Source organism: Cylas formicarius, unplaced genomic scaffold, assembly GCF_029955315.1.
Source record: "Cylas formicarius isolate icCylForm1 unplaced genomic scaffold, icCylForm1.1 PGA_scaffold_7__23_contigs__length_41026272, whole genome shotgun sequence".
NCBI lineage: Eukaryota > Metazoa > Arthropoda > Insecta > Coleoptera > Brentidae > Cylas > Cylas formicarius.
Genome location: NW_026844352.1, coordinates 16,556,471 through 16,570,124, shown reverse-complemented (window position 1 = coordinate 16,570,124; position 13,654 = coordinate 16,556,471). Strand labels below are relative to the sequence as shown.

Genomic DNA, 13,654 nt, shown 5'->3' with positions numbered 1-13,654 from the left:
CTTCATAAAATTGCTATTGTTGCAGTGCAGTGAGGGAGGGTGTAGCCTAAATATGAATGGTTGCTATGGTAGCCATGTAAGGTGAAAGAAAATAATTAATAATAATTGTCATAGCCATATAACAAAACACCTTCAAATTCCAATTATTACGAATTAATGCTATGAAGATAGCTTCCTGCTAAAACGAAACGTCGGACACAATTTTAAATCATTGCATCGTCTTCAGCGCACCTCAAAACCACCGGAATCACCTTCAAATTAAAATTATTACGAATTAATGCTGTGCAGATGGCTTCCTACTAAAACGAAACGTCGCACACAATTTTAAATAATTGCATCGTCTTCAGCGCACCTCAAAACATCCGGAACCACCTCCAAATTCCAATTATTACAAATTAATGCTCTAAAGATGGCTTCCTGCTAAAACGAAACGCCGGACACAATTTTAAATTGTTGCATCATCTTTAGCGCACCTCAAAAACCCTGGAACCACCTTCAGATTCCATTTATTTCGAATTAATGCTCTGAGGATGGCTTCCTGCTAGAACGAAATGTCGGACACAATTTTAAATCATTGCATCGTCGACGTTATTCCAACGAAAATCTATAATGTAATGAGTCTTCGACGACATGCAGAGCTTACTATTTATAGTCAAACGCATAGGTCAATAGGATTAAAGCTTAAGAAAATGGCATGTATAATCGCTGAACCAATCAAAATAAAGGATACAAATAAATCTCATAGCCTACTCCTAAATTAGAAACATTATTCTTAGAATATTTATATTTCTAGGGTTTTTTTTTAAATTCTTACTCCAAGAGGGTTGAAATTTTTTTTCGAAATGGAGGTCAATAAGGTCTATTGGTAGATACTTAAATATGAAATATTAAATATAGTAACTGCGGTGAATTAACAAAAGGAATATATGCCGGATGTTTCACCACCGTTGATGGAACACGTTTGCGGCGATCGGTACATTGAATTTGCAGATGAAGTTTTAAACAGGACACCATGTATTTTGTTGCGTTTTATGATTGTCCTTGGATAATGTTACCGAACAAAATTCAATTAAATTTTTATAACTGGAGCCCGAAAAAAGTTAAAATTTTGGACATAGCTTAGGAAAGGGTCGAAAAGAATTTCTTAACATCAAAATTAGTCGTTTATCATTATACAGGGTTGGTCAAAACTAATGACTTGCCTACCAAATACATTTTGTTTTAAAGGCATACCCTTTCTATTTATACACGTTTCTTAAAAAAATATTATTATTATATACATACTAGCAGTTTAACTAAGTGAATATTTAGTTAGTTTAAATAACATCAATAATTTTAATACCTAACAAGTTTAATCCTTATAAACGATAGTTTGGTCTAGCAATGTTTTTTTATTATCCCTGAATATTTGTTTGGATAAAATACTATTAATTTATATTGAATACATTTTTATTTCAATATTGCGAAAATAGTACCAGGAACTTAAACTAGAACAGACCACCTGTTCGTCAACCAAACTACCAACAGGGGGGCACCAACAGGGCCGATCTCAACAAACGAAAGCAGAAAGAGTAAATTAAATGATTTTCTTAAAAATTGGCTTCGTATACCAAGTGACTCAAGTCCGAAGATTACGTTGGCTAGGAAACCGGAACAAAGTTTTATTTGGAAAGAGCAACAGTTGTGTAGCCGAGAATGTTAGGAGATAATATTAGCATTGAATAAATTGTTAGTTATCGGGGCTATAGAACTTTGTACATTTGAAGAAGGTCAGTTAATTTCATCTCATTTTTTAGTTCCGAAACCAGATAGTACAATAGGTTTTTTAATAAACTTAAAAGAGTTAAATAGGTTTATCGATACAGACCATTTTAAGATGGAAGACAGACAGTTTTGATTTTGAGAGTACATTATTTCAGTTATGTTGGTTGCCATTTGGTTTATCTACAAGCCCAAATGTGTTTACAAAAATTTTAAATTCTGTAACAAACCACTTAAGAGGAGAGGGTTATGTTTTAGCTGTATATTTAGATGACGTTCTATGTTTTGGGGCATCATATTAAAGTTGTTTTTATAACATACATGCGACGGTATCCATGTTTACTTGTTTTCCTTATAAATTATTTAAAGAGATCTCTGATTCCGCAAACAACCTGTACTTTTTTAGGATTTGTAATAGAGTCTGTAAAATTTAGAAGTTACTTTCACAAAAAGCAAGTAAGTTAATGGCTATGTTAGGATGGTTTTCTGGTAGACGAAGTTGTAGAATTAGAGAGTTTGCGCGGTTAGTAGCACATTTAATTTAAAATTGTCCTGCCGTAGCTTAAGGGTGGATGTATAATAAACATCTTGTATCTCTTTATTTGGGATGCTGATTATGACCATTATAAGGTTATATCGAAAAGTTTAAAGGAAGATTTCTTTGGTAGATATTTCATGTACAGAATTCATCTGACCCACTCAGGAAATTTCAGTTTAAGTTCGAGATTTTTTCGGAAGCGTCTTTATTCGGCTTTTCTGGACGGAAGAAGAAAGCCAGTTCTATATAAATCAACTAGAACGGATGCCAGGGTTTATTGCTCTAAAGTCCTTTGCAAAAGACTTAGAAAACTACGTATTCTTAATTAGATCAGATAATACGACAGCAATATCATATATAAATGGGTTAACTAGGTCAAATTGACAATGGTGTGAACGTCGCAACATATGGTTATTTGCATCATATATCCCATCCAGGGATAATTCGATTGTAGATGAACAATCTAGAAACAAAGAAATAAATACAGATTGGGAATGAACAGATTGGGCTTTCACCAAAATAGTTAAAAAATTTAGTGAACTCCAGATTGATTGTTTTGTATCAAAAGTGAACAAAAAGTGCAAAATATGTGGAAGGAAAGGATATTGAAAAAATCGGAGGGAATCTTAGTTGTACCTTTATGGACTGCACAATCTTTGTTGGTATCCTGGATTTCTTTATCTGCTTTTAGAGGATCCTGTTATTTTTAAAACTGATCTAGGTTTACTTTTTTCTCCTTGCAGAACAGTATACTATCCATTGGCAGCCAAACTTTCTTTGATAGCAGGACGTGTATCAGGGAAAAATACTGCTTAGGGAATCTTTCAATGTCATCTTATGATATTTTGTTAGGGTCTATCTCTAACGCCATACTAAAGCAATATGATTCAGCCCTATAACAGTGGTGTTTTTTTTATTTGAGTAATATAAGGATGTCCTTTTTAAATTTGCTTTTAATGATTTGTTATATTTTCTCACTCTGAAATTTAATGGGGGTGCTTCTTACGGAACTTTGAACAGCATAAGGTTAGCGATTTCCTTAATTTCTTGTAAAGCTAATACAGGCAAAAGAATAGAAGCCTGAATGAAGGATTTGTTATTTAATTTATTAAGTATTTAACTTTAATGTTAGATTAAGTATTTAGAGGCTGTCAGGCTATAGTTATATTTTTTATGTTATCTTTGTCTAAAAATCAGATTATATTTTGGAATAGTTTAACCAGTTTGCTTGTTGTGGGCAATGTTTTAAGTCGAATAAAAACACTTTTTGCTTTAAACTTCTACGTTATGTGTAAGCTTAAAGAACCAGCCTGCAATATGATTAAATGATCAAACCAACTTACCTAAATGAAGTTCGATCATAATTATATGAAGCCTCGTTCGAAAGATTACATCCCGCCCTTAAACATTAGATACAGTATAAATACAAAAATATTAGGATTGAGCTCAACATTCCTGGTTTCGGAAAAGTTTAAATTTTATTCTGAACTTTGTCATTAATTGAGGCTGCTTTTCAGAACAATAATAAACATTGTCAGTTTTAATTTTCTTGATATGACAATACCGAATTTGAAACTTATTTGGACGTTGTCATTTAGGTAAATCGAACATGAATTAATTTTCAATTTTTCATACATTTATTTTCACTTAAAAAGTGCAAGTTATTTTTTCTGATTTTTTTGTCAGTACTTATAAGATGGAAAGATGTATTGGTTGATGTTTTGATGTCTAGTACCTCCTAAATTGTAAATAATCATTGAAAAATATAAGCAATCTTACTTAATAATACTAATAATATATGCTTGATTGGTTCAAAAATGAGAAAAACTACCCTGTCCGCCTATGAGACAGTTGGATACTCAAAACGAGTACAAAAATGCGAATTTTTCAAATTCAAATAAAAAAGTAGTACGCGGTACTAGAATTAAGTCCCGAAGTCCCAAAAATTATTTTGGTCCGGGACCTGGAAACTCTAAAACTCATATTTTATTTTTTTTAACTTTTGGGGCTTTCGCAGCTTCGAAAGGGCAAAATATGAGAATGCAAGCGATCCACAGTGGTTTAGAAAGCTCAGAAATGACGAATTGACTTTTTAAAGGTTTCTCATTTAATCATCATCATTATAGAATAATTTGACAAAGTACGGTACGATGGTGGATATATAGGATGTCCGAAATAGGACACCCCATGCCCTTATCTGGTGAACGAGGAATGAAAAAATTAAAAGTTGGTTATTATGATTATTATTTTGTATACAGGGTATCTATTAGGCCGTGACCAATATCATCTTTTAATGTTGATATGATACACTGTGTGTATTAGAAATTCATAAGGTGTTTAGTAAAATTAGATTTCATAGGTGGGAAAATTAAACTTTTCCCCTTTCAATGTCTATCTAAAAATATTTGGATTTATACGATTTTAAGGACAATTAACAGGAGGTTTGAAAAAAATTGATAGTCTTCACGGCCAAATAAATTTCCAGGTAAACATAAAAATTAGTGGTTTTATATTTTTTCAATATCGCTAATGATAGGTGGAACTTATTTCAGGCACCGTGTAGGGATATATTTCCCTTAATTATAAGATTTATAACTCGGTAAACCGCAAAATAGGTGCATAATAATAAACGTTTTGGATTTCCTCCTGACTGATCTGATTCTCTCTCGCTACTGTTTGGTTTAGAACTTTTAGACTCAGCTAAAATTTGAAACACTTGCTGACTTATCCCTTTATGACTTTCACTCTCGAACTTTAAAGGAACTAATTATATTTTGAAATATTGGGGCGGATATAATAATAAACTATTTTTGCGTTATGACTTTATTAAAAAATCTGTACGACACTTTTAAAACGTTTATTCGGAACATCTTGTACTTCTTCGCTCAGTGCTTCTAAAAATAATATTTGAAAAAGTAGAGACACCATAAAAAAAAATTGTGATCACGGCTGATCTAGATATTCCTCGAGGTATGCAATATATATAATATTAATATCCTGACACAAAAATTAATATTTGGTAAATATTTAGAATATGCATATCTGCATCCAGATTATACTTTTTTCAGCCAATTTAATCGCACCTCGAAGATGAATAGAAATTCAAATGCAAATATCCGCAATTTATTACAAAAATTAACACTAAGGCGAATTTTTCAAGCACGGCTATTTTCATACTGATGTTATTTTGGTAAACGATAGAGGCTTGGTATTTTCTTTTCTTTTCTTGCATTGCTAGTTGGAATAAACATAGGAACAACAATGTAAATGGGTATAGGGTAATATAAAGGCCAATGCGGCATTTTTTAAAATCAAGTACCATTGTGCAACGTCAAACCAACAATGACGTCAACACATCGCCGAACGCTTTGCGCCCGAGAAAAACTCGCATTTATTTCAATAAATTCAAAGCAAACGCTGATTAAAACTGTAGTTGAGATTATAAAGTATAAGCGGTTCGATGGTGTTATGCTGGTATGAGCTTCTGACGTGAGAAGGAATCTTCGGGTAAAAACTCGGGGGATCTGAAAATGCCATCCGTGCTCTGTTATTCCGAATGTGCATCGCATATTGGCCTTTGGTCTGCTATTTTAGTCGCCTGCAAAAACTGAATTTCAGGTGTTTTAATTAGCTGCGAGTTGTAATAAGGAATGCGCTGCCGCGTTTGTAAAAAATCAATCGGAAAATGGTGCTGGATAACATTTTCGCAACTGCTTTAACAGGTTTGAACTGCAGACGTCGCTTAAGTCGCGCAATTTTTCCTCAATGACCGTTTTTGAAACCTCTGTTAAAGACAAGGGTGATTTGGTTGTAACTATTACTTTTTTACTTAAAATTTCAAAGATTTTAAAACTACACTTTTTAAATTTGTTTATGGTACAACTCGTTCTTGACGAGAAACAAATTTCAAATTTTCCATTCCACAGTACTGATATAAAATAAATTTGGGTTCTAAAATGAAATAAACTCTTTGCATTATTTCATTAGTTCCATGTTTGTAAACATGATTCACCTGACGTTTGAGAATGGCGCAGATGCTCGAGTAGTATAAATTCAAATTCAAAAACGGGTTAAATTTGAAAGACAAAAGTTAATGAACTCGAATTCGGTATTTACTTAAAACTTCAAAAGAAAAACTAACCAAAAAAGGATCATTTCTTCTTCGTTTGCTCATAGAAATAAAAATTTACGAGATAATTAATTTAAAGTATCTATTGCGACAAAAAAAGAGATTTTATAGATAAATTTAGTAATGGACATGACACTACTGGCATTTACCTGATATTTTGTAGGTTCTCTCTGAATGACATATTATTTTATGTAAAAAATATGAGGTTCATATAATGTTCATGATTATCTACTTAATACAAAAATTTCATTATTAGATTTTCAATTAAGCACCACCAGTAAGAACAAAGAAGATGGCGTTCTCTGACATTAAAAACATGAATTATTTTAAGTCATTAGATATAAAGGCCGCACAACTCAGTGAAAACCTCTTCTAAAACCCTTTTAAAACTAACCAAAACTAACCTAAAGTATGAACTCATTCCTAATAATACTGAGTTTGCCAGATAAAATGCTTATTTATTATTTAGGATGCCAAATGATATTCAAGACAAAAATATGATGTAATTATTAGCGTTATATATTATTACCATATGGTTGAAGTGTTCAGCCCTTTTCAAATATGAGCCAAGGTGCGAATTAAAGAAACCCATTGCTTTCAACATTGTTTTATTACGTCCTGGAATATGTCCTATGAAAAGCTAATATAAGCAGAACAGGACTAATTTATCATGAAGGCACCAGTGCAACATGCAAACAAAAATTAACAAGAATACTCATACGTTATGAACATGAAAATAGGACCTCAAATTGTTGTCAAATGGACAACAGCGAGCAGTTTGGGAAAGAATGTTTGGGCAAAAGAAACAATAACGAACTGCAAGAGCTATTTGACTAAGCCAACATTGCAGGCCCAGCGAAGATTTATCGACTAAGGTGGAGAGGACGCACATAGCGTAGTGGAAAATTAACAGAGATGAAACTGTGACAATTTAAAAACTTTACTGGTACTGGCTTTTAAATATTTTTCTCATAAGAAGCAAGAGATAGGTTAGGGTTTGCTACATGAATTATGCGTGAAAATTGACGTGGAATTCGAAAATAAGGTTCCATTTAAATAAAGTAACTTCATATCGATATCTATTTTTTGACCCAGCCTGTGTATTTTATGTTTATCGCAAAAAATGCGCATAATTTATCTTGACTTCCAGTACCGCATTTTTAATACAATTTGTTGGACTGATTGTAGGAAACTCAATGTGTGTATGAAACGTGACGATTATCGTTAGCAAAACACTTGTATCGATTATTATATATTATAATATTAACGAATCCAGCGAATGGATTATGTCTTTTCAGCTGTTTAGGTATTAGGTATCAAATTTTCTTCACCGTGCTCTTTTACCCATTGACGTGTATGACCATTTCGGGTTTTATTTAAAACCATGGCTCTCACCTTTTGTGCTTGATTTGCCTTTTTTTTTCAACCAGCCCTTATATATTATATTTGTTGCAAGCCTGAAGGAACCGATACACGATCAAATTCGTTTTACTTGGGACGAAATATCTATACATTTCTCAATTTCGCCATTACGATATGTTACCAAAAAAAACGTTTCTCTTTTAGCAACAGTGATTTTTTATTATTCAGGCAAGATAATACTAGTTGAAAAACAAAAAATAACAACTCTATCCCATGTCAGGTCTTCAAAGTGGGGTTGTGGAACGATATGATATGGAGTACTTAAAAAAAATCTATTTAAAATCTGTACGGGGCCAAAAAATTAGAAAAAATAATCCAATACAGGCAGAATTTTTAAACCACTGAGAATGATTAAGACAAGAATTCAGTATTTACTTAAAACTTTAAAAGAAAAACTAACAAAAAATGATCCCTTTTTTGTTAGTTTTTCTTTTAAAGTTTTAAGTAAATACTGAATTCTTGTCTTAATCATTCTCAGTGGTTTAAAAATTCTGCCTGTATTGGATTATTTTTTCTAATTTTTTGGCCCCGTACAGATTTTAAATAGATTTTTTTTAAGTACTCCATATCATATCGTTCCACAACCCCACTTTGAAGACCTGACATGGGATAGAGTTGTTATTTTTTGTTTTTCAACTAGTATTATCTTGCCTGAATAATAAAAAATCACTGTTGCTAAAAGAGAAACGTTTTTTTTGGTAACATATCGTAATGGCGAAATTGAGAAATGTATAGATATTTCGTCCCAAGTAAAACGAATTTGATCGTGTATCGGTTCCTTCAGGCTTGCAACAAATATAATATATAAGGGCTGGTTGAAAAAAAAAGGCAAATCAAGCACAAAAGGTGAGAGCCATGGTTTTAAATAAAACCCGAAATGGTCATACACGTCAATGGGTAAAAGAGCACGGTGAAGAAAATTTGATACCTAATACCTAAACAGCTGAAAAGACATAATCCATTCGCTGGATTCGTTAATATTATAATATATAATAATCGATACAAGTGTTTTGCTAACGATAATCGTCACGTTTCATACACACATTGAGTTTCCTACAATCAGTCCAACAAATTGTATTAAAAATGCGGTACTGGAAGTCAAGATAAATTATGCGCATTTTTTGCGATAAACATAAAATACACAGGCTGGGTCAAAAAATAGATATCGATATGAAGTTACTTTATTTAAATGGAACCTTATTTTCGAATTCCACGTCAATTTTCACGCATAATTCATGTAGCAAACCCTAACCTATCTCTTGCTTCTTATGAGAAAAATATTTAAAAGCCAGTACCAGTAAAGTTTTTAAATTGTCACAGTTTCATCTCTGTTAATTTTCCACTACGCTATGTGCGTCCTCTCCACCTTAGTCGATAAATCTTCGCTGGGCCTGCAATGTTGGCTTAGTCAAATAGCTCTTGCAGTTCGTTATTGTTTCTTTTGCCCAAACATTCTTTCCCAAACTGCTCGCTGTTGTCCATTTGACAACAATTTGAGGTCCTATTTTCATGTTCATAACGTATGAGTATTCTTGTTAATTTTTGTTTGCATGTTGCACTGGTGCCTTCATGATAAATTAGTCCTGTTCTGCTTATATTAGCTTTTCATAGGACATATTCCAGGACGTAATAAAACAATGTTGAAAGCAATGGGTTTCTTTAATTCGCACCTTGGCTCATATTTGAAAAGGGCTGAACACTTCAACCATATGGTAATAATATATAACGCTAATAATTACATCATATTTTTGTCTTGAATATCATTTGGCATCCTAAATAATAAATAAGCATTTTATCTGGCAAACTCAGTATTATTAGGAATGAGTTCATACTTTAGGTTAGTTTTGGTTAGTTTTAAAAGGGTTTTAGAAGAGGTTTTCACTGAGTTGTGCGGCCTTTATATCTAATGACTTAAAATAATTCATGTTTTTAATGTCAGAGAACGCCATCTTCTTTGTTCTTACTGGTGGTGCTTAATTGAAAATCTAATAATGAAATTTTTGTATTAAGTAGATAATCATGAACATTATATGAACCTCATATTTTTTACATAAAATAATATGTCATTCAGAGAGAACCTACAAAATATCAGGTAAATGCCAGTAGTGTCATGTCCATTACTAAATTTATCTATAAAATCTCTTTTTTTGTCGCAATAGATACTTTAAATTAATTATCTCGTAAATTATTATTTCTATGAGCAAACGAAGAAGAAATGATCCTTTTTTGGTTAGTTTTTCTTTTGAAGTTTTAAGTAAATACCGAATTCGAGTTCATTAACTTTTGTCTTTCAAATTTAACCCGTTTTTTTCGCCATTACGATATGTTACCAAAAAAAACGTTTCTCTTTTAGCAACAGTGATTTTTTATTATTCAGGCAAAATCTGTACGGGGCCAAAAAATTAGAAAAAATAATCCAATACAGGCAGAATTTTTAAACCACTGAGAATGATTAAGACAAGAATTCAGTATTTACTTAAAACTTTAAAAGAAAAACTAACAAAAAAGGGATCATTTTTTCTTAGTTTGCTTATAGAAATAATTTACGAGTTTAAAGTATCTATTGCGACAAAAAAAGAAAAGGGAATCTACAGATAAATTTAGAAATGGACATGACACTCTACTGATATGTCGCTGATATTTTGTAGGTTCTCTCTGAATGATATTATTTTATGTAAAAAATATCAAGAAATATGTTCATGATTATCTAATTAATACAAAAATTTCATTATTAGATTATTAACTAAGCACCAGTGAGAACAAACAAGCTGGCGTTTTCTGACATCTGACTGATTGGTTCATGGCTTTCTTATTAATTGGAAATTCCTTTAGTTCAATATCACAGCAAATGTACAGAAGAAAGTAGGATTAGTTTTCTTCAAAAAATGGTTCATCAAGTTTGTTTTACTCCCTATATCTTGCACATTAAATTGAATTGGAGAAAAGATAAGAATCACAAATTTTGAATTTGTTTGTAAAATAGGTAATAAAAGCTATATAGTGTCAGTTTTTAAGGGCAAGTTAGCTTAGGTAGGTATTATTTACTGAAATGAGCAAATCCATCAATATAGCTTATAATACTCCCAAAATAAGAAAATTTTCTATAATTTTGTGTTCAATTTTTTTTTTTTTTTGGAATTTAGAAATTCTACTCCAATCCACTCAAATTATAGCAACCGTTTTAAGAGTTTATTGAGACAAATTATTAATAACCATTTTTATCTTTTTAAAGATTCTGGCAAATTTTCTAAGCTTTTTTTTAAGTAGCTTAGGTAGATTAATTAAGACATCATTAATTGAAACGCAGAGGCGCTCTTTTTAAGGGTTTAACAATATATGCAGAAGTATTTGTACCAATCGTCGACAGAAATTTCTTACCAAAGAAAACCGACGGCGAATTATCATGACGCAAGGAACAACGAATATTTCGACCATGGAACAAAGTTAAAATTCAACAGTGCAATTCAAATCAGTGCTGGTTTACCGTCGAAATCAAGTAAAGCGCTGTGTGGCACTAAACAACTTCGATTTCAATACAGAATATTTTCGTTCGTTAAGAGATAAAGCAATATGTCGGACGACGGAAACCACGCTATATTTGCTATGCTTTAAACAATAAAGAAGACATTTGACGGCTATTCTCTGATAGGTCACAAGCTTTCAAAGCAGTTCATCTTGATATTTTGGAAAATATCGCTTTTATCAAAGGGGTTAGTGAACTTCCTTTCAACTGGTCCAGGCCCTTCGAAACTGATAGGTATTACCAACGCTAGTCTTCCGAGATCTCTAACTGGAGTAGGACTCCCTGTGTCATTAAACAAGACATTAAGGCAAAGGAAGAATCAGCCATAAAAATAATGTCAAATTGGTGTATAGCCGGCGGTATCGCATTAAATACCAATAAATACGTGGCAATGAAATTGGACGCCGAAAATGGAATAATGAATTCCAGCGTTCTATTAAAAAGTGATGAAAATCCTTAAAAAACGTTTGGGTAACAAAAAAATCACATGTGGTACTCATGCTGACTATCTGGCAGGAATTTTAAAGTTCACATTGTTTTCTATTAAAAAATATAGGAGTCAGAGCCTCCATATATGTTTTGAAATTGATATACAGGTGTCCAAATAGTGTGTCAAAGTATTATATACCATTTTTTCTTTGTTTCCTAAGAAAATGTTAAATACAAAAGTTATAGATAAGACTAAAAGAACCAATTTGGACTTATTCTCAAATATATAATATAAAAGGGAACATATTATTACATTACATTATAAGTATATTTCATTAGTGAATAGTTTTAATGGTGGGAGACATTTGGAGCAATAAATAAAGTGAAACTTAATTAACCAGTTTTTTTTGTTTTGCAGTTTTGTTCTTATTTTTTAAGTGTTTTTTCTAGAACTATTAACAATATTAATATTGCATTTTAAATATTATCCCTAGCCTAAAATACTGTTTAAATTGTTTTTTCAAAGTTGCCCAGTTCATAAAATATTTTTTTGTTGAACTTTCGTATTTAATATGCTATTATCTGAAAGAATTATACTCTCGGCAGACTTTTCAGGTCCAAGTAAAATTTGTTTTGTTCTGAATCTTTTGTGATATTTTCGCACAGGTTGAAAATTTTCAATATACAAAATTTAGGTATAGGAATTGCTTAAGAAAATTGAAAAAGCATTGACAACTTCAAGGATAAATGACTGTACCACTTCATAAAATTGTTGGCATAATAAAATTACAGGTATCGGAAAGATATGTATAGGAATGTACCATTCAAAAACAATCATAATGTATTAGCGTATCGGAACATGCAAATACAAATGGTGTCCGATTTAAAATTTCAATTGATGCTACTTTTACGAAGTAGTTGTTAGGCCGCAACTAACAAAATTCTCAAAACAATCCAATGTGCCGTTCGCAGTAAATTACCAAGCCAAAACATTTAGATGCCTGCTTTTCAGTTCAATTTATGAAAAATATTAATGTAATATTTTTATTATACTCATTTATTAGTCTTTTTTAGAATAAAAAAAACGAAAACTGTCATGAGGGGCCTCGATTTTTGAGTACACTAGACATCCCAGCTTAGTATTAGTTGACGACCGCTACCGAAACTATTGTCGTATCCGACGCTTGGCTACAAACTATTCTCGTTAACAATGAAGATGAATGGGTAGGTAAGTAATACGTAAAGGTAGAGAAAATAAAACCAAAGATTGGAAGGGGCCGAGACCGGCTGTAATCCACAACTCTTTCAATGATCAGTCTTCACATGTTGTGTTTACGAAGTGGGTAGTGTTACTACAATACTATTTAATAGTTGTCAACGATATCACCCGCGGTAAATAGTAAACGGTTCACGTTTCGACTGTTCACGTTGAGACGCTCAAATGCGTGCGTCGGTCTAAGTTTTCGTTTCGGTGCAAAACGTGGTTCCAGTTTGTTTGAATTTTCACAGACAAGGTAACTGTTTTGTAAAATGTATTTTTTTATAGAAGAAAAAGGGGAAAGACCAACATAACGCACCAGCATTTCGCGTAAAAATAATAACATTTATTAATATTATTTTGTTTTAAAGTCAGCATCGAATTTTTAAATGTTTTAATGGAACGTTAATATTTAGAAAACTGATACAACAAGAGCTTCTGTTATTCGGTATCTCTAAAACCAACATGTAGGGCGTAACACTTATTTCTCAGAGCTTTTAGTTGACGGTATATTCTTCAGACCGGGGATTGTTTGGTTCATTTTCTTCCATAGACTCATTTGCATAAATTTATAAAACCCTCGTCGTTTTGTCA

At 32.0% G+C, this 13,654-nt stretch overlaps 1 protein-coding gene across 2 annotated transcripts in view; it reads left to right on the top strand.

Moving 5' to 3' along the window:
- LOC132705676 (uncharacterized) overlaps positions 1 to 13,654 on the top strand; it is a 78,942-nt gene that overhangs the window by 35,829 nt on the left and 29,459 nt on the right. Inside the window, exon 1 of one of the 2 annotated variants that reach the window (XM_060676444.1) lies at positions 13,200 to 13,316. The exons of the other annotated variant lie outside the window; for it this stretch is intronic. The gene's annotated coding sequence lies outside the window, so the exon portion shown is untranslated. Of the gene's footprint in view, positions 1 to 13,199; positions 13,317 to 13,654 lie in introns of those variants that run through there. 2 annotated transcript variants of the gene reach the window in all.